We start from the raw sequence: 13,375 nt of genomic DNA on the forward strand, positions 1-13,375 counted from the left end.
GTCTTATTGTGTGCCCCATTTCACCTTACTTTGGCTATGAAATGAATTCAGGCCATGAAGGGCCTGGCAGTTGATTAAAGAAATAGGAAGAGAGGGATAACAGAATGTATTCTCTGTTCTCTCCATGGAGAGTGCTTCCTGTCTTCTATAACCACTACTTCTTTTGGGTTGACCCTTTTCCAAGACTCTAGCCCTCACTGATTCCATTAACAGCATCCTTCTCCCTGATTCTTTTAGTCCAGCATGTGATTATGGGTTCCCATTGTTACTAGTCTCTGGGTACTTCTTCATCTAGTGTCCTCTACTAGCGCTGCCCACATCCCTTAGGGAAATATTTTTCCATTAAAAACCAAAATCTTGCCGGGCGTGGTGGTGCACGCTTGTAATCCCCGCGCTTGAGAGATGGAAACAGGAGGATCGCGTAGGTTTGAAGCCAGCCGTGCTGGCTTAAGAGACCCTGTTTCCAAAAATAAAATAGGTCTGGGAGTGTAGCCCAGAGTTAGAAAGGCTTCCAGGAACCCCAGTACCACAAAAGAAAGAAAGAAAGAAAGAAAGAAAGAAAGAAAGAAAGAAAGAAAGAAAGAAAGAAAGAAAGAAAGAAGACCAAAATCTTTGAATGCACTCTCTTTTCTTGTAGGAATTGTGATTGATATTGGAGATAGGTTAGAATGTGACCTGCACACTAGAAAGTCCTTCTTGCTCAGTTCAAGAATTGGCATAGAAAGAGAAAGCACTGAAAGTAGTTATAAAGGCACTTCAACTCAATGAATATGTTGAGTACAGACCAGAACTGTAGGCTATGTAAAGAAAAGGTTGCCATTCTCAAGGGGTTTTGTGGACAAATAGACCATGAGTTTAATCCTGGTGGTATGCATTCTGCTAAATTCCTCATCTATAAAACAGAGATGGTGATTATACCTGCCTTGGGCTGGCCAGTGGCTCAAACATTATCATCATTCCAAAGTATTCAGGCAGTAAAGAAAAGCAGGGTAACCATACACCTGAGGTGAGATTAAGGTTTGGTGATTTCATTAAAGGAATTCTGATAGCAGTGATAGAGTTAGCAGGAGGGTTCCTTACCTCTGCTGAGCCTTGGGAGTCAAGGTCCATATACCCTCTAGCTTGTAGAGAGGCTGCCCATCAAAGAGAGGCTTGTATGGGGAGTGATAGTCTAGTGTAGTGGTCAGGACCAAGCAAAGTCACGCTGAACTGGAATCTAGGCCATCTGCTTTTGGTTATGCACCCTCTAACCAGTGGTGAACACTTCCCAGGCAGCCTGTTTTACTGGGAATAATTATTCTTATCCTTTTTCTGGGAGCAGCTGTTAATGCTTTATTATTCACATGCAACAGAATACATAAATACATGTTTAAAGACAGAGTCTTTCCTACCTCTGCTAGGTGCTGGTGTTAGCTATCAGGCAATACCAAAGTGCAAATCGAGGTCAGAGCTAAAGGTGACATTTCTTTAAAGGAGATACTGTGAGTAGATGTGTTGGGTAGGGAAAGAAACACATAGGAAGGTCTGGTGGTGAAGGGAGCAAAAGCTGACATCTAAATCATGAGTTAGATTCTGGTTTTAGGATAGACTATTAGAATGTGCCATGCCTAGGTAGAAGATACCTAACAGGCAGTTCATCAAAGTATGTTACCTAGACTGAATCTGTCTGCAGGAATATTGTGTTTTGTTTTTGTTCTTTTTTTGAATAAAAGCTATTTGATAAAGTCTCCTTTTGAAAGTCCAGTTCTCTGTTCTTACCATCTTCCTTTTGTTCATGTCAGAGGCACGAAGTCAGTCAGTCTCTCTGTGTATGTGTGCAAAAAAGACACACACACACACACACACACACACACACACACACAGTCATGTATTGTCAGAAACTGCATCTTTCAAAGCAGGGCCTGACAGTAATTATCCAGAATAGAAGCAAGGAGAATAGAGGGATTTCTCAGAAGATTGATTCCAGTTTGCTTGTGGACATGCACATTAAAGCAAAAAGGTCTTGGAGGTAGCCAAAGCTCAGCAAATTTTGATTGGGCAAATTTTGATAACACCAAAGGACGAGAGGCTAGGCAAGGAAGCAAGCCGTATGATTCTGGAGTCCTGCTGGTGATTCAGAAAATTCTGACTCGAAAACAAAGACTATTTTCAAAGGTCTCTGACAGAGCCGACAGCTCCTCAGCTGTCAGCCACTCTCCAGAGACCCTAATGAGCTCTTCCTTGTCAGGTGCTTCTGTCTAAACAAGGAATTGTTAGTCTCTCTCTGCCACCCCACAGTGAGTGCACCTACCTTTGCTTATGCATCGTATAAATTATTATTGAATGCAAACACTTGTTCAGGTTGATCAGTAGGTTGTTTCTGTCAACCTCCATCAAGGCAGCCCTTAATGTGTAAATGACTCATCAGCAGGGATTGCTCGTAACAGGTGGTCAGAAAATGTTTTTCCACCAACAAACTAATCAGCATCCTAAACAAGTTGCTGTAACTAGCTTAGGATTTCAACATTCCCGAAGCTTTTGTAAATGATCAAAATACTTTACCTTATTTCTGACCTCAATAATGAACCATGCTAGAGGGCAATGAAAATTTCATCCCAGAGAAAAAAAGGCTTCTTTAAATATATCTTAAAAGAGTCATTGTTTCTTCTCTAAAATCTTTAAGATACTTTCCCAATTCCATATAAAAGCCCCGCTATTTCAATTTTGAAAGTCAGAAGCCCTTTTTAAGATCAATTAATGTATGAAGCAACACAAACAGTATCATTTTCTAAGGTAACTTCTTTTGCTAGTATTACCAGGTTCCTTGAAGCAATTCTGCACTGGTTTTCCTCTGTTTCCCATGTTAAACAATGATTTTCCATCTTTACTTTTTTAAAAAAATATGTTTATATTTTTATTAGTGCATTGTAATTATACATCGTAGTGAGGTTCAAAGAGCTACAAACATACATGCATGCAGTTCCTGGTGTATTTCCTTCTGGGTCCTATTTCCCTTCCACTCCTCATACGTATTAGTGAGATTGGTAGTGCTACCTTCGTAAATGGAGATAGCAATATTTGAACTGTTTCTTTCATCAGTTTTTCCTTTCCTCTATCCACCTCTCTTCCCTGTCTCCTTCCACTACTCTATTGGCATCTCTCCTCATTTATCTGAAGTCTTTTTTGTTCCCATTTTCTCTCTAGCTTCCATTTATAAGAGAAAACATTTGACCCTTGGCTTTCTGAGACTGGCTGATCTCATTTAGCCTAATATTCTCTATATCTATCCATTTTCCTACACAATGACATTATTTTGTTGTTCTTTATGGGTGAGTAACATTTCATTTAGTAGATATACATCACATTTTCTTTATTGATGCATGCGTGGACAGATGCCTCATTTGGTTCCTAATTTGGTTATTGTGAATTGTGCTGCTATAAACATAGGTACACCTGTATCACTACAGTGTTCTGACTTTAATTTTTTGGAAAGATACAGAGGAGTAGAGCAGCCATTTTAAATTTTAATATTCTTCCTTAGTATGGCATGGGTGGCTAACAGAATGGGTCTTGGAATAATTCAGACCTGGGCTACGTTGTGGCCAAATTCCTCTTGGCTTTATTTTTTTCATATATATCCATCACTTCTCTACCATCAGATTTGTCATTTATGTATCTGGAATTATCTCCTGCTCTATCATAAGGCTTTCTTTATTTTTTTTGATTGAACCATTTCCAGAAATCTCAATTCTCTTAGTAAATTTGCTTTATATGTTTGAAAAAAGAAGCTACTCATTTCATTACAAATAAAAAAATGAAATAACAGGAAAACTAAAACAATCCTCAAATAATACATCTTATTCACATTTTAGCTGTCTAATAAAACAAAGCAAAAATACCTGGGAAAAGAGAAAGAATAAAAAAGGAGGGGAGGAGAAAGAAATAAGTGTCTGTATTTCATAATCTGAAGTTTGACTTCTGGTATGGTCAAGTCATTTCCTATAAAATCAGCCTCCTTTAGATTATAATTATAATTCTAGATAAATTTTAAAAAAGAAAATCTTTCCAATACTGGAGAATAAAAAAATCAAGCAAGTTCTGGAGGGACGTTGATACTTGGATAAATGAAATGGCATAGGCGATACTGTATTTATTCAACTGGTGTGAGCCTCTCTGGGCTAAAAAGTTAGAGGAGAGATAAGGGAAACTCCAGCTGCTATTAAAGTGAAGAAGCCGTCAGATGGAGCCAGGCAAAAAGAGCTCCAACTCTTATACAAATTCCACCCACGTTTCAAACTAACTCCTCAATAGTACATTTGTGGTATAGTCATTAAAAAGTCCAGCTAAGAATAAAACAAATAAACTGATATTTCAGTTTCCTCTCTAAAGACAAAATTTGCAATTCTTTGCTTGTTAAATTGAGAACAACAGAATATAAAATCATTTAATTCACTATATCTAGGACATAGTTCAAAACTACTTGATACACAAGCATTTGAAAAAAAATATGAACTGAACTCAGGAGAAAAGGTTATCAGCAAAGACCAACCCCAAGAGTAACCAGATGTTGAAATTTGCAGATTAAGGGATTTAAAGCAGTTATTATAAATAGGCATAATAAAATAAAGGAGGATGTACCACAAGAAATGCAAACTAGAGAACTAAGCAGAGAAATCAAAATTATGTCAAAGAACCATATGTAAATTCAGTAACTGAAAATGTAAACTCTAAAATTAAAAAATATTGGGTAAAATAACAGAAGAATAGAGAAACAGAGAAATTTAAACTTTCACACAGATTAATATTATCCAATCTGTGTAATCAATGAAGGAAAAGAGTTCCTGATACCTATGTAACGATATAAAAAGGCATAACATTTGTGTAGTTGAAGTTCCAGAAGGAAAGGGGATACAGAACTGAGGAGTAAATATATATGGATAGATAATGGTCCCCAAATTACTAATTTAGTGAAAAATATATACTTTCAGATGTTAAGAGGCTAAGTGAATCCACAAAAGACAGATGCAAAAAAAACAAAAAAACAAAGACAAAAACAAAAACAAACCCGTCTCTCTGCACATCCTACTCAATCTATTAGAAACGAAAGCAGCTAATGAAAAATGTCTACACAGTGAAACAATGATTAAATGGCACTAATTTCTTAATAAAATAATGAAGATAAGAAGGCGGCAGAGTATAAGTTAAGGTCTATAAAAATTTCTGTTCTGTTCTTTCCTAGGTGTGTAAGTTTTCCTTCTTCAAGCCTTGATTGTCTCACCTTTCAAGCAGGTGATAATTCCATCCATGACATGGGGTGGATGGTAAATATCAAATCAAATAAACCACTCCACATACCTGCCTAGCACATCACAAGTAGTCTATAAGTGTTAGCTCTTACCATATATTTTATCCTTTAATGCTTTCCACCTCAAGAAATTTTTGGGTTTTTTTTTTTTAAAGACCAAAGTGACAGTTTAATCTATCAACCACCTCACTTTAAAGTGCTAAGGAAACAAAACTACAGCCAAAATTTCTATATCCAGCAAAAAACAAAAACAAATTAACATTAACCACCAGGAGATCTATGTTATTAAAAATGCTAATAAAAATTCTTAAGTATTAGGGAAAAATTATAGCAGATAGACATTCAGACCCGTAGAAAGGAATAGAGAGCATTAGACCAGGCCTAGGCAAATACAAAACTATTTTTTTAATTCTTTAAAACTAGTTTTGCTTAATGATTTTTAAAAAAATATATGACTAAAATATTATGGTACTTTTTTTTGGAGAGGGTACTTGGGGTGGAACCTAGGGGCTTTTCTACCTCCAGGCTATACTCCCAGGCCTATTTTATACTTTATTTGGAATCAGGGTCTCACTAAGTTGCTGAGAGCCTCACTAAGGCTCACCGAGGCTGGCTTCGAACCTGTGCGATCCTCCTGTCTCAGCCTCCCAAGCACGGGGATTACAAGTGTGTGCCACCACGCCCCGCTATTATATAGTATTTTTCAATGAGATCATTATTGTACGAAGATGTAATACATATGACAATCATGGTATAAAGAACAGGAAGCAGAGTTATAATAAACTACATGGTAAAAATTTCTGCCTTTTATTTGGAGTGGCACAATACTAACTAATCCTGAAAAGTTAAAGATGTGTATTTCCAGTCAAAAGCAGTTACTAAAAAGTAGTACAAAGAAGCAAAGCTTAAAAGCCAATAGATATATTCAAATTCAATTCAAATTTAGACTTCAAACTAATTGAAAATACTTAATAGAGAACAATTTGATTTTGCTCTCCAGTACTGAATACATACATTAAGGTAGAAAGCAATACACTTGAAGAGGGCTTATGATAAGTATTATTTAAAGAGAAAAATCAGTGTCTTTGATGAAGATTTCTGTGGTGAGGTTAAAAGAATTGGTAGTTCAGGACTTGGGTTCTGTTCATGTTGTGCAAAATTAGAAAACCATTTGGTCATTCCCACGAAAATCTCTTTGACCTTGTTTCCTTCATTGCATATTAGTGTCCTCCTGGGAGGCTTCTATCTCCCCTTTGTCCCCATCCACATACTTGGAGAAAATCTTGAAGCTTGTGGTAAGGAAGTGTTATGGATATCACTAGGAAAATAAATAAATGGGTCTAAAATTCCTGAATAGTCATATACTAATTTTTATAAAAATTATTAAAGACAGACAAATGTTAGATTATAAACCATTATTTTAAGCAATGTGTTAATCAAAGTCACTGAGATCTGTAAGATATCTGCCTATCTCAACGATGAAAAACATGTGCAAGTTCTTTCCTTCTTTTGCATCTTTTGATATATCTGTATCTTTACGTATAATATTCCTATTATATACATACAATAAAAAGACGTATCCATTTCTATCAAAATAAAGCAAAAAAAAGGTTTTGGCATGATTTCACTGTGGGCAGAGGTCATAGATGGGTTTTATTTTAAATGGTTGGTGTTTGTAACTAAATTTCAATGTGGGTTTACAGAGTACTTGAGAAAAAGTAATTTGAAATTCTGTAACACACACACTCTCTCTCTTATGGAGTAGCTCCTTGGTGCTTCCTGCAGAGAATTAATTATCATGTTGGCATAACCTCTCTATTCACATCTTCCCACTGCTTCTTTCCCTGTTCATGAATAAGAAATCCCATTTTTTTTTGGGTTCAGAACAATTTGAAACAGCTGAAGTGAGAGTAATATCTAGATGCTCTATGCATTGTATTAACTAGGGAATAAATTCATGCAAAACCCTTTCACCTTTCTTATCAAGCAAGAAATTTCCATCTTCTGCTTAAATAAATCCAGGTATGGGTCAGCCCAAAGAGAAGAGGTCTTGCTTCCATGACTCACTTACTCTGCCTGCATTTTAATCCTCAACATGAAGAACACTGTAAAGTATAAGTTAAGAGCTCTAGAAATTTCTGTAGCATTCTATCCCTAGCTGTTGTGAGTTTTAACTTCTTCAAGCTTTGATTGTCTCATCTTTAAAAGAGGGTGATGATACCATCCATGTCATAGGACAATTGCAAATATCAAATTAAAAAAAAACATTCAACGTACCTTATACAACAGCATACTAGTCTGTAAATGTTAGTTGCTATTATCATATTTTTGTTCATTTAATGTTTCCCGTATCAAGAAATTTTCTTTTGGTCTTTTTGTGAAGAGAACAAAGTCACTGTTAGCTTATCCCACCAAACACCCATTAATAATGCAGATGGACAGGTTCATGTTTTATAGCCAGAGGCCTAAATTACCCAGAGCCATCTTGTCCAAAAGAGAGGATAAAAGTCAGCAGGTTGAATTTTCTTTTCCAGAACTTTAGCCTATGGCCTGGAGCATCTTGGATCTCAGCTACTTCAGCAGAAACCTAACTTTAGCTGCTTTTCTTTTCTTTTTTAAAAAATAAGCTACTTTCCATTCAGTCATGAAAGAGTGTCAAAATAATGTATTCTGAAACAGATTTTTGTGCTGCTTGAGTTATAAATGTACAGGAAGTAACAGAAAAGGTGAAAATATTCATAGGTTGAATCTCCATTTTCCTAGTCTTTAAATAAGTATACATCTTCATGAGATGACTATAATAACATTTCTAAAACACAATTAAGAGGAAATATGCATATTTGGTAATAATCAAAGTCCATTTGGACCATGAGCAAAGAGATTAAATTATGAATAATTTCTCTGTGGTTATTGATTCCAAGCCTCCCTTTCATTTTGGTTCAGAGTCATTACCATACCTCTCCTCTGTATATTGTTATGATGTCTTTTTATTTATTTTTCTTTCAGTAAAATGTCACAGCCCTTGCCTCTCATCATCAGAAGACAGCTTTTGTGCATCTGTCCTACTTATAACAATTCTTCCCTGGGAACTGGCTTTCCATTCATGGGGACCACCTTGGGAGTTTACTCAAGAATCTAGCTTTTCACGTGTAAACCTGTCTTCTCAGTGAAAGCCAATTGGAACAAGGGTGGACTCATGACTGAAGCCAAATCAATGAGTTTGCCCCAGAAATTTGGAACCGAAAATAAGAGAAAGTCTCTGAGGGGTGGATGAACAATGACAAAAAACATGCTACCAAGATTTAAACTCAGAAGAAATGGGTCACTCATGGGAACAAAGCAACATAGAAAGTCAGTTAGGGAACTAGAAGAAAACTGAAGAAAAAAAGGCAGAGCAGATGCGTGGTTTGGGTTCCAGGCAACATCCGAGGACATGATTTTAGTCTTTCCTTGATAACCAGATGCACTCCTGCCCTCACTCTGACACATCAGTTTATGTATCCAACGATTCCCTTGCTATGTATTTTTTTGAATGCCCACCAAGTGCCAGGCACTGAGCTAGGCATTTTGCATACTTTAGTTCACTGAATTTTATTTAGAAATATAAGCAGCCAGACGTGGTGGCATACACTTGTAATCCCAGCATTTGGGAGGCTGAGACTGGAGGATCCCAGTTCGTGGACAGCCTCAGCTACTTAGTGAGGCTCTTTGCAACTCAGTGGAACCCTGTTTCAAAATAAAGAATAGATAAATAGGGCTGGGGGTGTACCTCGGAGGTAGAGTGCTCCTGGGTTCCATCCCCAGTAACTAACACACACACACACACACACACACACACACACACACACACACACACACAGAAATATAAGCAACAACCAAGCAACCAAATAGCAAAACAATGGTAAACATCTAATATATTTGGACCATATCTCAGAGAAACAGAGAAACTTGATTTTGGCTATCACTGCAAATTTTCACGTAAAGTCCCAATTGTATTACAACTTCTCTTAGCTAGGTGAGCCGAAAGAAAAGTTCCTATTTATGAAATGCTGTGCTGTCTTGCAATATTGCACTGGCAAGCAAACGATCATCTCTGGCCATGATTATGACCTACTTAAGGTTTTATGCAATCACTAGAGAATTCTGATGTGAGAAAGAAAAGTCACAGGGTGGCACATATGGGATTTTTAATGTACACTTGTGAAATGTCAGTAGCTAGGGTTGTAAGGCTAATGGCACCTAATGCCTTAGGACAAAAACAAACAATAAAATATTTCTGACCTACTATTTTCTTACCTTCTACATCTATAAAAGCATAATAGTGCAAGCCCATAAATACCACTCTCCAAGTGTAAGCATATATATTTATGTACATATATTTATGTGTGTGTATGTGTGTGTATATTTATTTATGATACGAGGAATTGAACTCAGGAGCAGGCTACTTCTGGGCTAAATACCTAGCCCTGTTTTATTTTTTATTTTGAAATAGGGTTTCACTAAGTTGCTGAGGCTGGACTCAAACCTGCAATCTTCCTGTCTCAGCCTCCTGAACATTGGAATTACTGGTGTGTTTCACCATACACAGCAACATGTATTTATACATCCTTAAGGCAGGATGCAAATAAATTATTTTATGAGTAGTCACCTTTACAAGAGAAAGGAGTGTTTATATTTAGGGAAGAGGTATAAGTCATTCATCAGGGATCTGCTGGTTAATTTTTCGAATGGTTGATTTAGATCAAGGAACTAAACTTATATTACTTATTCATATAAAATACAAACTAGGTTTGCATTATTGTTATAGGGAAGATATAAATAGTCACCTACACTCCATGAGTCTTGTTCTTATGACTCAGTTTTTAATCTACTTTGTGTCCAGAATACATCACTACCTCTGTAATCTTCTCAAATCTTACCATTTCAAAGGGGGTTGTTCTTACTGTTACCTTGCATAGTCCCTTTCCATCTCCTCTAGAATAAAATCTGAATTCCTTTCCATACCTTTAAGAATACATGATCTGTGTTACTTAACTTTCCATTTCTGTGACAAAATGCCCAAGAAAAATCACCTTGGAAGAAAGGTTTGTTTTGGTTCACAGTTTAAGAGGTTTCAGTCCATGTTTGTTTGGCCATGTCACTTTGGGTCTGTGGTGGCACAGGGCATTATGGCAGAGATGCATGGCAGAGGAGGCCAGTCACTTCATGGTGACCAGGAAGCAAAGAAAGATGAAGGGCGTGGCATTCCAAATACATGGGCCTTTGGGAAACATTACAAATTCTATTTACAATAGGACCTTAAATCAACCTTTTCCTTCAGTCTTACCTTTTTTCTACCCTTTCTTTTGGCTTCCAATAGGTGTTGAAAGTAAATCAATAGAAAAAATAATAGTATTCATTTGGTAGAACTGCCACAGCTAAGGATAATTCTTTGGGTGTTTAAAAAACAGAAATTAAGTCACATATCTTGATCCTAAAAGTCCAAGATCAAGGTGTTAGCAATATTTCTTGTTTATGGGCTCCTTTTCTTTGGTGTTTAGATGGCTGACATCTCCTTATATTTTCACATGGTCTTCCCTCAGTGTGTTTTTGCCCTAATTTCCTCCTATTAGGACATCAGTTATATTGGATTGGGACTGACACATGCCACCTTACCTTGCCTTAAAAATCTCTTTAAAAACCTTACTTCTAAATACAGTGACATTCTGAGGTACTGAGGATTAGGACTTCAATGTGAGAATTGTGTAGGGGACACAACTCAGCCCATTCCAACAGAGTGAATAAATATATTCTGGCAAGTTTGGACACACTCTGTCAAAGTTTTAAGGGAGCTTGGAAGAGGTGACAAATAAGTGTTAATCCAGGGACTCACAGGAGCTGTAAGTGGCTGGAATCTTGAGCATCTTGGGCTGCTGGCTACAATGGAGGCGTCTACTGACCAATTCCTCCCAAGTATCATCCATCCTCAGAATGTGAAAGTGGGCAGAGCATCGAACAGGAGGGCAGCCAGGGCTATTCAGGATCCACAGGCTTCTGAGGCAGCCACATCACTCTGCGGAGAGCTGAGGCTTGTAGAAGGAATCCTCAGGAGGTCACTGCCGGTAACGTCCTTAGAAGAAAGTAAGTCCTACAAAAAAAGGCAGTGTAAACAAAAATTTTCATTTCCATTTATCATATACCATCCAGCAAAATTATAGCCACACAGCAGGCAACAGGATGGATTAGAAAAATATTATTCTATAATTTAGAAACAAACTTTTTTAGGTATTGCAGAAAAAAGGTTTCTTAGTTTTAATATTTTTATACTTTTATTGGTGCATTGTAATTGTATATCATAGTTAGTCTCAACAGATAAAGTGATATAAAGATACAGGCAAAAGTGCTAGCAACATGCATGCACGTGGCACTTGGTGTGTTTCCCTCTCTATTCCAGACCCTCTCACTCCTTGGACCTATTAGTGAAATTGGTGGTGATATCTTCATGTTTAGACATAGCATTATTCAAACCATTGCCTTCATAATTTCTCCTCTCCTCCCTCCCTCCCTTCCCCAGTCTCCTTTTACTATTCTACTGGTGTCTCTTCTCATTTATCTAAAGTCCCTTTCATTTCATATTTTCTCTTTAGCTTCCACATATGAGAGCATTTGACCCTTGGCTTTCTGAGCCTGGCTGATCTCACACAGCATAATGTTCTTAAGTTCCATTCATTTTCCTGCAAGTGACATGATTTCATTCTGCTTTAATGCTAAGACTTTATTGAGTCTTATAAATCACATCTTTATCCATTCACCCATTGGTGGACACTTAGGTTGGTTCTCCAATTTGGCCATTATGAATTGTGCTGTATGTATGTATCACTGTAGTATTCTGACTTTAATTCTTTTGAAAGATGTTGAAGACTAGTATAGCTGGGTCATGTAGTGATTCTATTTCTAGTTCTCCATACTGATCTCCATAGTGGTTGTTTTAATTTGCAGTCCACCAACAGTATATAAAAGTTTCTATTTCCCTCCATCCTCACCAGCACTTAATTATGCTTGTATTCTTGATTATTTCTATTCTATATGGAGTTCAATGGAATCTCAGTGTAGTCTGATTTTCATTCCTTTGATTGGTAATGATGTTAATTTATTTTCATCTATGTATTTGACATTTGTATTTCTTCTCTTGAGATGTGTTGAATTCATTTGTCCACTTATTGAGTTATTTGTTGTTTTGGTGGTAGGGTTTATTTTTAGGTTCTTTGTACGGTCTGGATATTATGTCTTTGAATAAATAAGTAAATGTCACATTGTTCACTTCAGGCAAAGATCCACAGTATATAACATGTCATTGAAAGAAAAATAATAGTTGGGGAATTTGATATTCTGAAAGATTTAATGAGGCCAATAAAAGCTCATCTTTAAGTGAACTATTTTCTCATGTGGAAAACAATAAAGTAAAATAAAGATATATGGAAACTGATTTTTTTATTGGTGCACTGTAGTCATACATCTTAATGGGGTACAAGATGGTACAGGCATACATGCACACATCACTCATTTGGCCCTTCCCCGCTTCCCACCCCATTCCCTCCCCCACCCTCCTCATGTTTGGCTTAGTGATTGATCTTGATATGTTTGTGAATGTACATCGTGTGCATTTGGGAATTTCCCTTTCCCCCCTCCCATCACTCTCAGTTAGGTCACCTTACTTGCTCATTTATGGTTTCTCCTTCTTAGTCTAGATAAGATGCTCTCCCTGAAAACTGAAATTTTAAAGAAATCAACAGCATAATCATGAATTTTCCCAGGGTGGTGGCTACATTTTTCCCCATTCAAAGAAGGGGGATAAGTACTTATTGCTAATGCTGGCATTGAGCTTTATTTCCATTGTTCATGAAGAATTTTTAAAAGTTCATAAGGATTGACGGTTTTTTTCCTCAAAAAAGAAACACAAAAGCAGCAGCAGATCAATGATGTTTACTATATTTTTAGAGTGACTGATTCACATACATTAAGACAAGTTCAAGAAAATGACTTTCAAACCACTGTGCATATCTGAGTGCCTTAGGATCCCACCATGGAGTTTCCAAATTTTCATGGGTTTTC

Source organism: Muscardinus avellanarius (genome assembly GCF_963383645.1).
Source record: "Muscardinus avellanarius genome assembly, chromosome: 11".
Classification (NCBI taxonomy): domain Eukaryota; kingdom Metazoa; phylum Chordata; class Mammalia; order Rodentia; family Gliridae; genus Muscardinus; species Muscardinus avellanarius.